Raw genomic sequence first — 17,362 nt, 5'->3', positions numbered from 1 at the left:
GATGCAAAAGCTGAAGGGCAGACCAGAAAGGCTTTGGTTTTCAATGTTCACCGTCTTTCCTTTTGAGGAACTTTTAAAAGCTCATCTCAACATTTCTCGTTACTAACTTGTCATAAACAGCAAGGGGATTTCTTTCACTCAATTTTCAAGTATAGTTCTTTGTGCCCTTATTGTGTCCCCCAGTATGGAAGATCCTTCAAGGAAGGAATTGTTTTATTTGGCAAGGGCAGAGAGGGGTGTGGGTTTTGCTCAGTATGTAGCATAATGTCTTACACATCTTGAGCACTGCATTAAGGCATTTTTCTTCTTCTTCTCTTCTTCTCCTTTTCCTTCCCCTCTTTCCCTTCCTTCTCCTCCTCCTTTTCATTTTTCCTCTTCTCCTTTTACTCCTCTTCCTTCTTCTTTTCCTCCTCCTTCTGAAAGAGAGGTGTCTTCTTCAGCCTTACCAATTCTTGTCTATAACCAGTTTTATTTACTATTTCTCTCTTCTTCCTCCCCATATGCCCTAATGCATTGCATAAATTGGAAACTAAATCTTATCAATCTTTCCTAATGATCTCATGTCTCTTTCCTCTGACACTTTTCACTGGAAACAGCTCTTCAACCTCATTTTACAGATGAGGAAAGCAAGAATGATATGTTAAGTGACTTGCTCTAGATCACAGAACTAGTATCTGATTTAAACTCTGGTCTTTGTTTCTCCAAGTCCAACACTATCCACCGCATCATTCAGCTTTTTATGTTAGTTAAACAGAATTACTTCTGCAATCTGAACCTTTTTGGGGAAAGGGATGGTATAGACCCTAGCAACTCAGGATATAGAAGGCAATTAGGGGTTTTCCTAGGCCCCCTGAAATTTACTATAATGCCAAGATTAGTTTCAAAGAAATGGCAATACAGAGCTGTTCTTCCTCAGGCACTTTGGTTCATGAGACACTCTTCTTTACCCCACCTTTCTTCAGTTAGTTGCTCCTCAAGTGCACCAGAACTTACACCCAACCCCCAGCTCCAGGGAATATACCAATTTTTGGCAAGGTACCATTTTGGCAGCCAGAATGCCATACCTTGGAATGAAGTTCTTTCATTCTATATAAGTTGGCCAGGATTTCTAGGGAAGGAGAAATCATCTCCAGTTTTGCACGTACTGGGGGCTTAGGGAGTGGGGCAAGAGAAAGAGGCAGGGTGGGGTACAAGTGAGTAAGCATATTCATATCTCCTGGGAAACATCCTGTTGTTACTAAGGCACAAGTTTTCTGAAGTTATCCAGGTGCTGATGAGCCAGGAACTACTTGTCCTTAATCAGGTGTTTGGCATACAGTAGCAAAAGCAATTGCAAACAATATAGTATAGTGAAAAGAGCAGCAACTCAAGTCAAGAAGAATTGGGTGCAAATTCCAGTTCTAATGTTCACTATCCTGTGACACTGGGAAAGTCCTTTACCATCTCTGAACCTTGGTTCCTTTATGTGTAAAATGAGGGAGTTCTAGGTGGATTCTGAGGTCTCTGAGCTCTAAGTCTACAATCTTATTCTAAATTCCCTTTTAAAAATGACCCCAGAGAAAGAAAATGACCACAAGACCAAGAGAGTGCTGCAATCAATGGACAGGGAGGAGTGCACTTTCAGGAAGTAACATTATGTGCCTGCCTGAAGGGCAGGAAGGCAGAGCTAGAACAGAACCAAAGGTCCTCCCATGCAATCAATCTATCAATCAAGCATATATTAAATTTCTTAGCTAACTGAGCTCCATTTTCAACATGTCTTGAAAGCTACAAGAACTAACCCTTTCCTGGCCCAATAGGGTATCGTTCCAAAATGTAGGGCTAATTGCATAATAAGCATCTGTCTAGAAGTTATAACTTGATACTAGGACACTAGGACCACAAGGGAGAAAAGGAGAACACAAAGGGGAAACTTGGAAAATGAAGCTCCAATGTCTTAACACTGTTGCCTAGGGGAGAGCTCTAGGGTAAGGATGGGGATTGGGGCACAGGGCGTATATACCAGTCTTTCAGGATGATTCACATTCGCTAACTATTCAATGGCAAAGAAAGTGGAACTGCAAAGAAGATCTGGATCTAAGGGAGAAAGCTGCCAAGAGACAAAAATTTCAGTGTATTGAATGAAGCCCAAGCTACAGGTTCTCTTTGGGACACCTCTGTCTCACAACATAGTATCAAGAGCCAGAGGGACCCTAAAGATTACCCAGTACAGTCCCTCAAATTTTCAGAGGAGGAAATTGAGGAAGTGAGTTGTTCAAGATCTCCCAGGGCAGAGCTCACTTGTAGTCAGTTCTTTCAACTCCAAATCAATACTTTTGGTATTGCATTGGTACTATTCCATTTTATTGTTGGACAACAAGAGTCATCTATGGAGAAATTACTTTATCTTTTTCATTAAAATCTTTTCTAAGTTCTTATTTAATGAATTTTTTAAATGTTATGGAATATAAAAGGGTATGCATTCTTTAAGAGACAGCAAGCTGCCCTAGCTGTATCAGAAGTAGGAGCATGTAGTACTAGATTGTGAAATTTTTGAGGGAAGGAATTGTCTTTCGGCTTATTTTTGTATTTCCAGGCACTCCCAGCAGTGTTTGGCACTTCACAGTGCAAAATAAATGTTAATTGCTTGACTACTGACTTTATGGTAGTATTTAATGTTTGATCACACATAAATAAACCTCCAGTGCTAGTATTGTATAATGGATAGAAATAATTTTTGTTGTTGCTATTCAGTTGTTTTCAGTTATATCTGCCTCTTCATGTCCCTTTTGAGCTGATCTTGGCAAAGACACTGGAGTATTATCATTTCCTTCACGGGATCATTTTACAGATGAGGAAATTGAGGCAAACATAGATAAGTGACTTGCCCAGGTTCACACTGAGTGTCTGATGCCAGATTTGAACTCATGTTTTTCTGAGTCCAAGTTGGCATTCTATCCACAGCACCACTTTGCATGCCAGGTTTTGGAGTAGAGGACCTGGATTCTCAATTTCCTCGATTCCTCAAAATGGGGGAGTTGGATTAATTGATCTCTAGATGTCCATCTAGTTCTTGTTCTCTGCTTGAAAATTTTAAGTTCTTAATAAGAAAGGATGTAGGGAAATTTGGAATAAATTAGTCATGTGGGATAAAGGAAAAATTACACTCTCTGATTGAAAATGCCTAGGCACAAGATTTATTCACATGCTTCATTGTTGCTTCATACTTTTTTTCTTTCTTTTTTTTGTTTTGAATTTTTTCGTTTCTTGCAATGTGATGATAAGTGAGGTAAAGGAAAAATCCGTGACTGAGAGCAAGGAATTCTGAAGGACCAGTGGGAACTTTCTACTTACATTATGATCTCCAAGGAGACAGTAAGAACTCCCTGATCAAAGAGTTACAGTCTAGAGTAAAATAAAATGCTGGTCCAAAATTCAGACTGAGACATCTATTTTTGGATATGCTGACACGAGACTTAAAGGCTTGATTATTCATGTATTTGTTATAAGAATCTTATTTTTCTTTTCTTTTTTTCTTCTTTTCCACTGGGTAGGGAGAAATGTATAAGTGAGAAAAAAAATACACGTCTATTAATTGAACAAAGTTTTTAGAAGCCATGTTTCCCTGAAAGCCTAGATAATGACTGGTCTGCCTCCTTCTTTGAATATTCTTCTAGAGAATCCCAGAAGCTGAAATAGTTCTTATGAAAGTGATGGGGTAAAGGTGGAGTAAGTCTAAACTGACTCCATCTGGAGAAAATATAAAGACAGACCCTTGAATCCTTGGCATGGCAATTTAGCCCTGCTAACTAGCTTCTTAGTGACGTTAGCACTGCTGCTGATTTTACACTCCCTTCATATACAGATTTTACAAACTGGACTTTTTTCTCTGTATCTCTTGATCCAGAACTCCCACTTCTTTTTATAATCCAGTTACAATAAAATGATCATATCTACTAGCCCCTGTGTTTTAGTTTTTTGCCTGTTGGTAACCTGGTCCTTCTGGATTTGTGAGTTTCTCCTTGATCCTCAGTCCCCTTAAGAACTGGAATCCTAGCCCTGAAACTAAGTCTCTATGGCTGGGTCTCTGTTACCTGCTGCCAGACCCCCCAGACAGTTTTGAAAATAGGAGAATTACTTTTCTCATTTGAACACAAAGTCTATTCACTCAAGCAAGGTGGTTGCCAGCGTTTGAAGAATTCCCCCAGGAGATCAGGAGGCTGTCATACAACCTTAACTGTTTCTGGGCTCATTCCCCACTGAGTCCCTTTGGCAAAATAAAAAGCAGTTTGCTTGTGAACTTAGAAACTCTTGACTAACACAGGGCCAGACAATTCACTATGGACTTTAATGAATGGCAGCAAAAGGTTTGTTCTAATTAGATCATTACCATGTGTCTAAAACTCAGTTAATTGTAGAATATGGGAGCTATTTAAATAGATACTTTGTTTCCTAATCCAGAGAAAAGCAGCTTTTTATTGAAGACTCTGCTAAGAAACTCCTGATATTGCAATTATCAATTGACAGAGATAGTTACATTCTAGCTCTCTGGAAAATGGACTGGTAATAAATTTTCCCAATTCTCTGACCCTCCTCCTCAATATCCAGCTTCAGCAAGATAATAGATCTTGAAAGGGATGCAATGGTCCACTGAGGAAGTGACTTCTTTCTAAATAACTTTCTGTTGTTTACAAGATTGGTCTTGTTTTAAAAAGGGGAAGCAATCTGCAATGATTCTCAAATCAGGCAGAGTTTGATTTATATCCAATTCCCAGGGAGAGCTGAGAAGATTATGGAAATTAGGACAGGTATTCCAAATAATTTTTGTGTCATCAATCCCTTCTGACAACCTGGGAAAGTATGAGTCCTTCTCTGAATTATCTTTTAAATGCAAAATTTGCCTAAGAGTATAAAGAAAATCATTTATATTCTAACATAGTTACCTAGCTCTCAAAAACTGTATATCTTTATGGTTTTCCTATTAGTCTTACGTCTTTAATAAGTTCATTTGTTCATACACACAAAAGTTAAGAACCCTGATAATCAGGGAAAAGCTAACTTGGGGATTAGAAATAATGGGAAGATCGTAGGACAGACGTACACACACAGAACTCCTGTTCTCATCTATTCTTATGCCCTGTAGATGGGGGTATTTTTGGGTACCCAGTCAATAGCATTTTGCTATCTGCCATATTAAAAGAGAGACAAGATTGGCAGAAGAAATAATTAGTAGCCATGATGATTACCTTAATGAGCATTTGGATTGGATGAAGTGACTTGTAGCTCTGACAGTGGACATAGAGCATAAATAGTACACAGGTAATTTTGTGAACGAAGCAATAAAAACATGGTGACTCACTTCATTCAGGATCAACTAAAATCTCATCTCCTGGAAGTCTTTCCTAATATTCCTTAATTCTAGTGCCTTCTTTTTATTTTTCAATTTATTTTATTTATAGCCTTCTTATACATTATAGTGTTCATATTAGGCTCTATTATAGTGTGAGCCCCTGAAAGTAAAGACTATCTTTTGCCTTTCTTTATATATCCAGCATTTAACATAATCCTGGCCCAAAAGAGGTACTTAAAAATGTTTATTGATTGACTGGGGAAGATGTAATTAGGAAAGCTTTAGCCCCAATCTCTCTGACTTTGGTGAACTAGATTTTGATAATTGATAGGACTACTCAGTATGGGGAGGAGTCATTTATACCTATCTGTGGGTAGTCTTGTTTTAGAATGATCTCTTCCTCTTTGAAGAGTACTCTTTCTGCATCTACAGCAGCAGATTCCTCATAAGCCAGAAACAAGTGCTTCATTTGTGGTTTCTGCTATTCTCAAACATTCACAAAGTGAGCAGCAGCAATGGTTTTACTTCAATACAAATCACTCTTGACATATATCTGTGACAAATGTGCACTGCTGTCTATTTGCTGTTCACTAGGATAATAAGGCTTGAGATACCAGTGAGGAAAAGGAGGGGGGGGTAGGGATTTTTGCTCTGAAGATGCTTGGTTTTGGTTAATGTCACCAGATGATTAGAAAATGTGTCAATTTTTATTAAGGTCTTGATTTTTACAATACTCTCCCCCCAATCATTTTAAATCCCAATCCATTATAAATTGTTTGTTTAATTTTGAGCTATTTACGTTAGAGTGACTGAAATTATGTATGGAATAATTGTGGAGGTGAAATGATGCCTGAGACATCTGCCCCAAATCTGGTTGTAGGTTGCAGAAAACAAGACTTTATAATAAAATTATACCTAACACCTATTAGAGTTCACTTCCTTTCTACAGGACACAGCGTTGCCCAGATTCAGACCCTTTTCTCCCACCATTTCCCTACAATACACAACCCAGCCCTTTCTTATAGCTAGACTAGATATTTCATCATTTATTCTTTGTAAAAGATCTTAGCCAATCTTGGTTGCAGGCATTCTCCGTTTTGTCTTTCTCTGTTTGATTTAGAGCTAAAAGAACATGTAGCCTCATGTTTAAATAATTTACCCCAACTGAGTCATAAGAGTAGTACTAATTTCTAAACTTCTTTCACCCCTTTTCTCCTTTCAGGAATGCTAATACATCTGTATCTTTTGAATTATTGTTAAGAATTATAATCTTAACTTATAGATGAAATTTTGGGTAGATGTGTAGGTTTGTGTAGAACTATAAATTTCGCAGTTCATATGCTTATTTATTTTTATTAAATACTCCCTCTATTACAGACTTATGTGAAATTGTGTCTCTTTTATTGACTAAGATTCAGTTGTCCCAGTGTTCTAACTGGCTACTCCCTAAAAGATCCCCAGAGATGCTAACTGGAAAAGAGAGTCAATTGAGCCCTCCAAACCCTTCCCAGAGTGGTATTTATAGCAATCCTTCTAGGAATTCACAGGCTCTCTGTCTCCTGAAAATACATTAAGCAGTGAATAAAAGATCCTTCTCAAGGCTCCCTATCACATAGTCTCAAATGGACTTTTATCTCTTTTGAATCTTGATTGTTACCCTACCAAATAAACTTGATAACTGTTCTACAAGAAAACTTAAAGAGTAGAAAGAAAAATAATAGAAAATTGGGAAGGAGAGAGAAAAAAATAGCAGCAAGGGGTTTCCAGATACTGGAAACTGAAAGACTGGTTTATTTTTAGACAGATGATACTATTATGTGTCACAATAACAAAAAATCCTGTGTTCTACAGAGATTCTCTTTGAAGACTCTTAGATCATTTTATATTTAGATTTTCTAAGACCACACAGTAAATCAATATTAAAGCCTAAGATAGAAATTACCTTTTTCCCAGATTAGTTTTCTTTTTAATTGATAATTATCCCTGGGACAAAATGTGCTAAGGCTCAATGATGTCAAATTCAAATAGAAAAAGGAGTCACTAATTTATATATAAGGGGCTGTATATTGACTTAATTTTAAACTATAATGCTAACTATATTTTATTTTTATTTTTCTTTATTGTGTTAAATATTTCCCAATTATATTTTACTGTGCTTCTGGCAGGATCCTGGAGTGTTGTGAGTTAGCCCATGAACCATGTCTTTGACATTTCTGGTGTAGTGGACATAGTGTTGGACTTGGAAAGATCTAGGTTGGCATTTTGACTCAGACACTAGCTGCATGATAATACCTTAGCACCATACAGAATCTTTGTAACACTCAAATGAGCTAATATATATATATATATATATATATTTATATATATATATATATATGTATATACATATATATATATAATACTTTGCTATTTTAAAGCATTATATAAATAATAAAAATTATTGGTTTTACTTGTAGTAGTCAACTCTGCCACTTACTGCTGTGAACCTGAAGGAGTCTATTAAGTTTATAACAAATAATGACTATATTATCATAGATTTAAAATAAGGAATTTTAGGAACTATAAGAGGCAACCTGGAGTAGGAGGAAAGAGTGGTGCATTCGGAGTCAGAAAAATTGAGGTTCAAATATTGCCTCAGTCACTATATCAACTTGAGCAAGACACATGGCCCTTCTTTGTTTCAATTTCTTCATCTATAAAAAAGAGAGGGATGACCATTAAGATTCTTCTTATCATTAAATCTATGATCCTATAGAACTAAAATTTATAAACAAAGAACCTGAGACTTAGATAGATTAAGTGGCTGGTTATATTCAGTGTCCCCAGGCAGGATAGAATGCAGGAAGACTGAGTTCAAATCTGGCCTCAGACTTTACCTATATGGGTACATCACTTACCCTTACTTACCTTAGTTTTTTTTTTTTTTTAATCAGTAAAATGAATTGGAGAAGGAAATGGCAGCTGCTGTAGTATTTCTGCCAAAAAAATTCCAAATGGGATTCATTCAAACATGACTGAACAAGAACAAGAATAACATGCTAAGTATCAAAACTAGAATTCAAATTCATGTTCATTGTATCAAACTATCTCCCCCATAACACAGAGTACCCCATGAAGAACCAATGATGTAATTATGTAAATGTAAAATTTTTTGTAAGTTGTAAAGTACTATAAAATATAAAAGTAAGGTTATATTATTATTATGAATAATTATCAATCAATAAGTATTGATTGTAATAAACATTATTAGAAACAATATTGTAGAATGTAATAGATTTGGATCAAATGACTTGGATTCAAATCTTATTTTTGATAGTTATTATCTATGGCCTTAAACAAGCCATTTAATTTCTCTGGGCTTCAGTTTATTTAACTATAAAATAAAGTTATTGAAGTAGATATCTATAAATCTGTGATCTAATGATGAGCGTTTAAGTACTGAACTACAGGAAAATTTCGGTGAGAAATACTTTTTTTTTACAAATTGGCAACTTTTCTAGAACTTACACTTTAAAGAGTTGTCTCACTTGAAGGCAATTTCCTTAATAATAGTAATAATAATTATTGTTGCTTTAGTTAGTTATTACTGCCTATGATAATATAACTTGTCTTATATGGCAGAGCTTTTTAATGAAAAATATGTATTTATTCTCTTCAATTAGTTTATAAATTCCTTGAGGGCAGGAATTGCTTTTTCTGTTTTTTTTTGTCTTTATACTCTCAAATTGGCTGGAATGTTGATTCAAAATCCATAGTACATTTACATAGTTTATGCATAACATATCAATCATATGTTTTATTGTTTCTCTTATTGTTACATTTTTCTCCATGGAAAATATAGTGAATCCTCATGGGTATAGTCAATTATTTAGTGAGAAACAAAATACTATTTCTCCCAGATTATTTGAATTCAATTTGTAGATTATAAGGATATAACTTGATCATTTGCAAAATTCTTTGCCAAAACTAAATTGACTTTGACCATTTAAATGCACACTACACACACACACACACACACACACACACACACACACACACACTCTCATCACCATCACCACCACCATCAAAATAAAATAAAGAAACTAATGAGGAAATATTTCAAGGTTTCGTGACTTTGTGGGCATTGATATTTGCTAGGCTGCTCCTCTGGCAATACATTGTTAATCATTAGGTCAAAAACTGACTTTTTAACTTGCTAGGACCTGCTATTACAGTCTTCAAGAACTTGTGGAGATAACTCAATAATAATATGAACATTTCTTATCAGCTTTCATCAGCTGCCCTATCTATCAAAACTCAGAGTTTCATTTCATCAGCAATTTGATCAGACTGTTCCACTGCTCAACAAGCAGTCTGGGACTTAAGTCTTCTTTGTGGAGAGGGAAAAAGAGATGCCAAATACAATAATAAACAGACAAATAAAGAGAAATTTAGCAACAACTTTAATTGGAATTCCCCAAAATAGAATAGATTAATTTGGGATGGCTGGAAAGCCTAATAATGAAGTTGAAGGAAAAGCTAAGGAAGGTAGGGAAAGATAGCAAAGCAATGGAAATTCTAAAAAAATAGTTAAAATGGTGCTAAAATTTGAATAATACGATAAGTAATAGTAGAACAAAGTAAAAAAAAGTAGCAAAATTGGAAGAAAAATGTGTGATTTTTACTGAACAAAAAAGTCTGAAAAATAGGAAATGGAAGATAATCTAATAATCATGATGTTTCCAGAATGACTAAACCAAAGAGTATATTTCAAGAAATTATGAAAGAAAATTTCTCAGAAGTATTAAAAGCTAAGAAGAAAGAGTAGCTACATAGATTCCACAGATCACCTCTAGAAAGACAGCTCAGATATCACACAGTAAAGAAAATGATTGGCAAAATCTGAACTCCTATGTCAAAGAAATAAAATCATGGTCAGAAAGAAGTTTGTCATAAATCAAATGATCACTGCAATAATTGTATAGTATTATGCATCACTTACAAGAAAAGAAATAAAGTAGCGGGATATGATATACTGAAAAGCAAAGGAAAATGACTACCATCCAAGGAAAACCTGTTCTGAAAATTTGAGTATAATGTTACTCAAATGTACCCCTGATCTATTAATGTGGATATTCTAAAGAATAATGCAGCTGTGTCCTGTGTCCTACCATAAGCTTAAGGGTCCACTTAATGCTTTTTTTTTTTACTTGCACTTGACAACTTAAGGACATCAGGGGACAATTGACTATGATCAGTTATCTCTGACTTGCTATCTAACCAATCTACCTTTTACAATCATGTATTTTTTCTACAGATTTTACTCTGGATCATCTTCATAGTTTTCTTTTTGTTATATGTTTCAGCTTTTTTACACCTACTTTGTCTCTCCCTTGCCTTCTGAATGATAATCATTCAAATTTTTCATAATCTAATAGCCATATAGCAAGAAACAAAAATGCACTTTTAATAGAATTGACAATTTCCAAATTGGAGTGAACAATTTCTGAACAAAGTCTTCAAAAGATAAATAGCAAATATATAGTATAGTAAATGCATAGAGAAAGAGAAAATCAATGAATTAGGCTTACAACTAAAAAGCTAGAAAAAGAGCAAATTAAAAAGCCCCCAAACACTCAACTTGAAATTCTAAAAATAAAAAAAGATCAATAAAATTGAAAGGAAAAACTTTTCAATTAATAAATAAAGCTAAGAGTTAGTTTTATGGAAAAAAAACCCCAACAAAATAGATAAACCCTTGGTAAATATGATTAGAAAAAGGAAAGAGGAAAATCAAATTGTTAGTCTTAAGAATGAAAATGAAGAAGAAATTATAGCAATTAGAGTTACTTTATCCAACTTTAAGCCAATAAATTTGATAACTTAAATTAAATAGATGAATACCTTCAAAAATATAAGTTGCCCAAATTAATAGAGGAAGAAGTAAATTGATTAAATAGAATCATTTTTAAAAAGGAAATAAAACAAGCTATTAATCAACTCCCTAAAAAAATCTCCAGGACCAGATGGATTTACATGCAAATTCCACCAAACATTTAAAGAACAATTAACTCCAATGTGATATAAACTATTTGAAGGAAAATAAAGGAGTTTTATGACACAGACATGGTACTGATACCTATACCAGGTAGGATGGAAAGAAAGAAAATTATAGACCAATCTCCCTAATGAATATTGATGCAAAAATCTTAAATAAAATCTTAGCAAAAAGATTACTGAAAATCATCTCCAGGATAATACACCATGACCAAGTAGGATTTATACCAGGAATGCAGAGTTGGTTCAATATTAGGAAAACTATTAGCATAATTGACTATATCAATAACCAAATTAACAAAAACCATATGATCATCTCAATAGATACAGAAAAAGCATTTGATAAAATCCACCCCCCATTCCTATTAAAAACACTAGACAGTATAGGAATAAATGGGCTTCTCCTTAAAATAGTCAATAGCATCTATTTAAAACCATCAGTAAGCATCATATGTAATGGTGATAAACTGGAACCATTCCCAGTAAAACCAGGAGTGAAATAAGGTTGCCCACTTTCACCATTACTGTTCAACATTCAATATTACTATTCAAATGCTAGATTCGACAATAAGAAATGAAAAAGAAATTAAAGAAATTAGAGTAGGTAATGAGGAAACCAAATTATTACTCTTTGCAAATGATATGATAGTATGCTTAGAAAACCCCAGAGATTCTACTAAAAAGTATTAGAAATAATTCACAACTTTAGCAAAGTTGTAGGATGCAAAATAAATGCAATAAGTCATCAGCATTCTTATATATCACTAAAAAAATCCAACAACTACAGATATAAAGAGAAATTCCATTCAAAATAACTGTTGATAGCATAAAATATTTGGGAATCTATCTGCCAAGGGAAAGTCAAGAACTATATGAGCAAAACTACAAAACATTTTCCACACAAATAAAGTCAGATCTAAGCAATTGGAAAAATATCAAGTGCTCTTGGATAGGTCAAGTAAATATAAAGATGACAATACTACCTAAACTAATTTATTATTTATTTAGTGCTATCACAATCTGACTCCCAAGAAACTATTTTAATGACCTAGAAAAAGCAACAATGAAATTCATCTGGAAGAACAAAAAGTCAAGAATTCTCAAAGGCACTAATGAAAAAACAAACAAACAAATGAAGATAGCCTAGCTGTACCTGATCTAAAACTATATTATAAAGCAGTGGTCAGCAAAACCATTTGGTATTGGCTAAGAAATAGACTAGTTGATCAGTGGAATAGATTAAGTTCACAGGACAAAATAGTCAATAACTATAGCAATCTAGTGTTGGATAAACCTAAAGACCCCAGTTTTGGGGATAAGAATCCATTGTTTGACAAAAATTGCTGGGAAAATTGAAAATTAGTATGGTAGAAACTAGGTATTAACCCATACTTAACACTGTACACCATGATAAGATCAAAATGGGTTCATGATGTAGACATAAAGAATGAGATCATAAATAATTTAGAAAAACATAGAATAGTTTACCTCTCAGACTTGTGGAGGAGGAAGGAATTTGTGACCAAGGAAGAGCTAGAGATCATTATTGATCACAAAACAGAAAATTTCGACTATATTAAGTTAAAAAGTTTTTGTACAAATAAAACAAATGCAGACAAGATTAGAAGGGAAGCAATAAACTTGGAAAATATTTTTACAGCTAAAGGTTCTGAAAAAGGCCTCATCTCCAAAATATATAGAAAATTGACTAATTTATAAGAAATCAAGCCATTCTCCAATTGATAAATGGTCAAACAATATGAACAGACAATTTTTGGATGAAGAAATTGAAACTATTTCTAGTCATATGAAAAGGTGCTCCAAATCATTGTTGATCAGAGAAATGAAAATTAAGACAACTCTGAGAAATCACTACACACCTGTCAGAGTGACTAAGATGATAGGAATAGATAATGCTGAATGTTGGAGGGGATGTGGGAAAACTGGGACACTGATGTTGGTGGAACAGTGAACAGATCCAACCATTCTGGAGAGCAATTTGGAAGTATACTCAAAAAGTTATCAAACTGGGCATACCCTTTGAACTGGTAGTGTTACTACTGGGCTTGTATCCCAAAGAGATATTAAAGAAGGGAAAGACCTGCACGTGTCAAAATGTTTGTTTTTTTTTTTTTTGCACATTTCAAAATGTTTCTGGCAGCCCTTTTCATAGTGGCTAGAAACTCGAAGTTGAAGGGATGTCCATCAATTGGAGAAAAGCTGAATAAAGTGTGCTATATGAATGATATGGAATATTATTATTCTATAAGAAATGACCATCAGGATGAATACAAAGAGACTTACATAAACTGAAGCTAAGTGAAATGAGCAGAATCAGGAGATCATGATATACTTCAACAACAATACTACATGATGATCAGTTCTGATGGAAGTGGATCTCTTCAACAATGAGAGGATCCAAATCAGTTCCAATTGATCTGTTATAAACAGAACCAGCTACACCCAGAGAAAGAACACTGGGAAATAAGACCACAACATAACATTTCCTCTCTTTATGTTATTGTTTGCTTGCATTTTTTTCCTCAAGTTATTTTTATTTTCTTTCTAAATATGATATTTCTTGTGCGACAAGATAATTGTATAAATATCTATACATATATTGTATTTAACATATATTTTAACATATTTAATATGTATGAGACTACCTGCCATCTAGGGGAGGGATGGAGGGAAGGAGGGGAAAAGTTGAAATAGAAGTTTTTGCAAGGGTCAGTGTTGAAAAATTACCCATGCATATGTTTTGTATATAAAAAGCTATAATAAAAAATGGCAATTATAAAAAAAAAGGAACTTGTATGGGAGAGGAAAGAGAAATAGATGAAATAGATAGGGAGAGAAATAGGGAATTACTAAGCAAAACAAACAATGTTAAGGAAATTCAGGTATAAAAGGGAGGAAAGAAAGAGCTCACTATCTAGTTATTTGAATTTGTTTTGGAAGATAAAGGAGAGGGAAAGAGATGACCAGGATGAGATTTTCCTAAGCCATTCAAACTACAGATCTTTATTGTTAATTTAATTGTTTTTCTTTATTTTCCCCTATAAAATAATTTATCAATGGATTTTGGAGAGAGAAGAAATGTTAGAATTTGTTAGAGAAAAAAACAAGCATCTGTGAATGTGGTAAAATTAACTTGCTCATAGGAGGAAGGAAGGTAGTAGATGGAGTCAAAAGTGAAATCCATTTGTACATAAGAATCATAGTTAAAATACAAAGATGTATGTGTGTGGAGAGAGATGAATTAGGTCATAGTTAATTTTAGTCTGTGATTTCATTAGTGTGGAGTAATCAAGGTGAAAAAATTCCTTCCATTGATGAAGAACATCAACTAGTCTGTAATTTAAAGTCCTAGAAAATTGCTTGGGGCAGTGAGGCATTAAATGACTTGTCCATTATTAGATAGCTAAATGCAAAGTAAGAGCAGCCTGAACTCAGCTATCCTTAAATACAAGGCCAATTCTAAATGGATTATGCCATGCTCCCTCAGATAGAAAGATTCATTCATTGTTGTTGCTCAGTCTTACTGTCCAACTCTTGGTGATCCCATGGGGGCTTTCTTGGCAAAGATAATGGAGGGATTTGCCTTTTCCTTCTCCAGTGGATTAAGGTGAACAGAAATGAAGTGACATGCTAGGATCACATAGCTAATGAGACTCTGAGGCCATATTTGAAATCAGGTCTTCTTGACTCCAGGCCCTGCACTCTACCCACTGAGCCACCTACCTGCCTCTACACAGAGTTAAAATCAGGGGTTACACACAGTTTTTCATGCTTCTACTGAAATAATGTTTCAGATAAAGCTGCAGCAAAAATAAATATAGCTAAGAGAGACAAGTAGACATCATGCTTAAATAAAACAGATTATAAACCATATAATATAACACATATACATTGAATGGCATAATGTAATAATTATAATATTTGTGCTTTGATGTTATAGTTATAATGTTAGAACTCCAATATGGAGTCACATTAGTTCTTATGTCTATAAAGCATAAATGCAAAGGCAGAGACAATTTTGTACTTTTCTACCATTCTGACATTTTAATCCTGTGTCAAAGAATTCATGTTTTCTGTTTTTGAGTGAATAAAACACTGGACCAACTGTAGTGGCCTGTGTGCTACCTCTCTGAGACAGCCTCACACAGCTTTAAACCCTTTCCCAGTTTCTGTTCCCAATATGCCCCAAACCTCATGGAGTCTGGTAATAATGAGTGACCTTAAGAACTTCTCTGTCTTGTCTGGGTCTAATTCGGAATGCCTTCTCTCATCTGTAGCATGTTATCTGTTTTTCACCCAGCTTATTTTTTCCCTTTATATCTCAACTTTGAGCATGTGCCTTTACTGACATAAATCCCTCTAACTCATGCTGAGTGAGTTTCTTGTATCTCATGGAAATTAACCTCTCTGTCTCTATAGTGCCATATAGTGTATGCGTTTATGCTTTTATATGGCCCACTTTCTGTACCACATAATAATATACCAGTTTTCCAAGTGCCAATTATCTATATTTACCATGATAAAGCCACAATATCTAAATACTTAAATGAAAAACTTACTGAATGGCAGGAAAATCTAGTTAAGAAAGCAATAATTGTTGGGTATTCAGTATACCCTTTAAAGACTTAAATAAACCAAACAAGAAGATGAAAAAGAAAGAAATTAAGAATCTAATCAATACATAAAAACAACCCCCCCAAACAAACAATTAGATATACTAAATATTTAGAATTACTGAATAAAAATCTTACTGAGAATCAAATAAAATTTTTCCTCATTCTAGGACATAAAAAGCATACTAATAAATACAAAAAGACAGAATTATTGAATGAATTCACATACCATAATACAATAAAATTTCAACCAATGAGGGAAGTATATCTATACAAGACTAAGATTTAAACTACTAAAAGAACCACTCTTTCCATCTAGCTGCATTTACTAGTAAATTCTATAAAATATATTTTTAAAACCTGATATCTTTTGCCACATAAGTTGTTTTTTTAAAAATCAAGAAAATCTAAGGATACAACTCTTTTTGTGATATATAAACAAGTGAGAGATAAAGCAGATAAAGAAAAATATAAACCAACATAGCTAATTAATATTTATGTACAAATATAAAATAAAAGATTAACAACTAAGCTATTTCTCCATATTTGAAAAAAATTACTATATCTAGAGTGAGTTATTGTAGGAATTCAGAGATAGTTTAATGTTAGGAAAATTATAAAAATAACAAATAATATTAACAACAAAACAATAAAGTCCATGATTATAATAATAGATTTAGAAGTCTTCAAAATTATATGTTCAAAATCATTACAAAGAATAAGAATAAAGAATAACCTTTCTTTAATATGATCAAACCAAGATTTAGCATTGTTTGGAATTGAGAAAAATTAGAAGCTTTTCAAGTAAATACAAATAAAATTGCTTATTATTTATAATATTATTTGATAATGTTAGAAATACTAACCATAGTGGTAAGACAGGAAAAGTAAATTGAGGAAAAAATTACAAGTAAAGAAAAGATAAAATCATCTATTTGTATTTCTATTCTCTAATTTTAAAATCTCAGAGAATCAAAAAAAATTTAATACGGACATGTCATCAAAGTATCAGAAGTAAATATAAATGTTCAAAATATCCCCCTTTCTATCTATTATCAACAAAACTTAGGAGAAAGAAATAGAAACATAAATTACACATAAAATAACTATAAATTCCATAAAATATCTTTGCTAACCTCCCAATACAAAAAATAAATAAATAAAATAATAGATTCTGAATGGGATTATAGAATTGGAACAGACTCCACAAGCAATCTATTAGTCTTACAAACTCATTTTTCAGAAGAGAAAAAATACTCAGGACTTATGTTAATATAACTACAAACATTTTTTACAGAAATATAAAGATATAATTGGGGAGAGATACATTGTTCATGGCTGGGCTATGCTAATATAATAACTA

The sequence above is a fragment of the Sminthopsis crassicaudata genome, chromosome 3, assembly GCF_048593235.1.
Source record: "Sminthopsis crassicaudata isolate SCR6 chromosome 3, ASM4859323v1, whole genome shotgun sequence".
Lineage (NCBI taxonomy): Eukaryota > Metazoa > Chordata > Mammalia > Dasyuromorphia > Dasyuridae > Sminthopsis > Sminthopsis crassicaudata.
Note: the sequence above shows the minus strand (reverse complement) of the source record.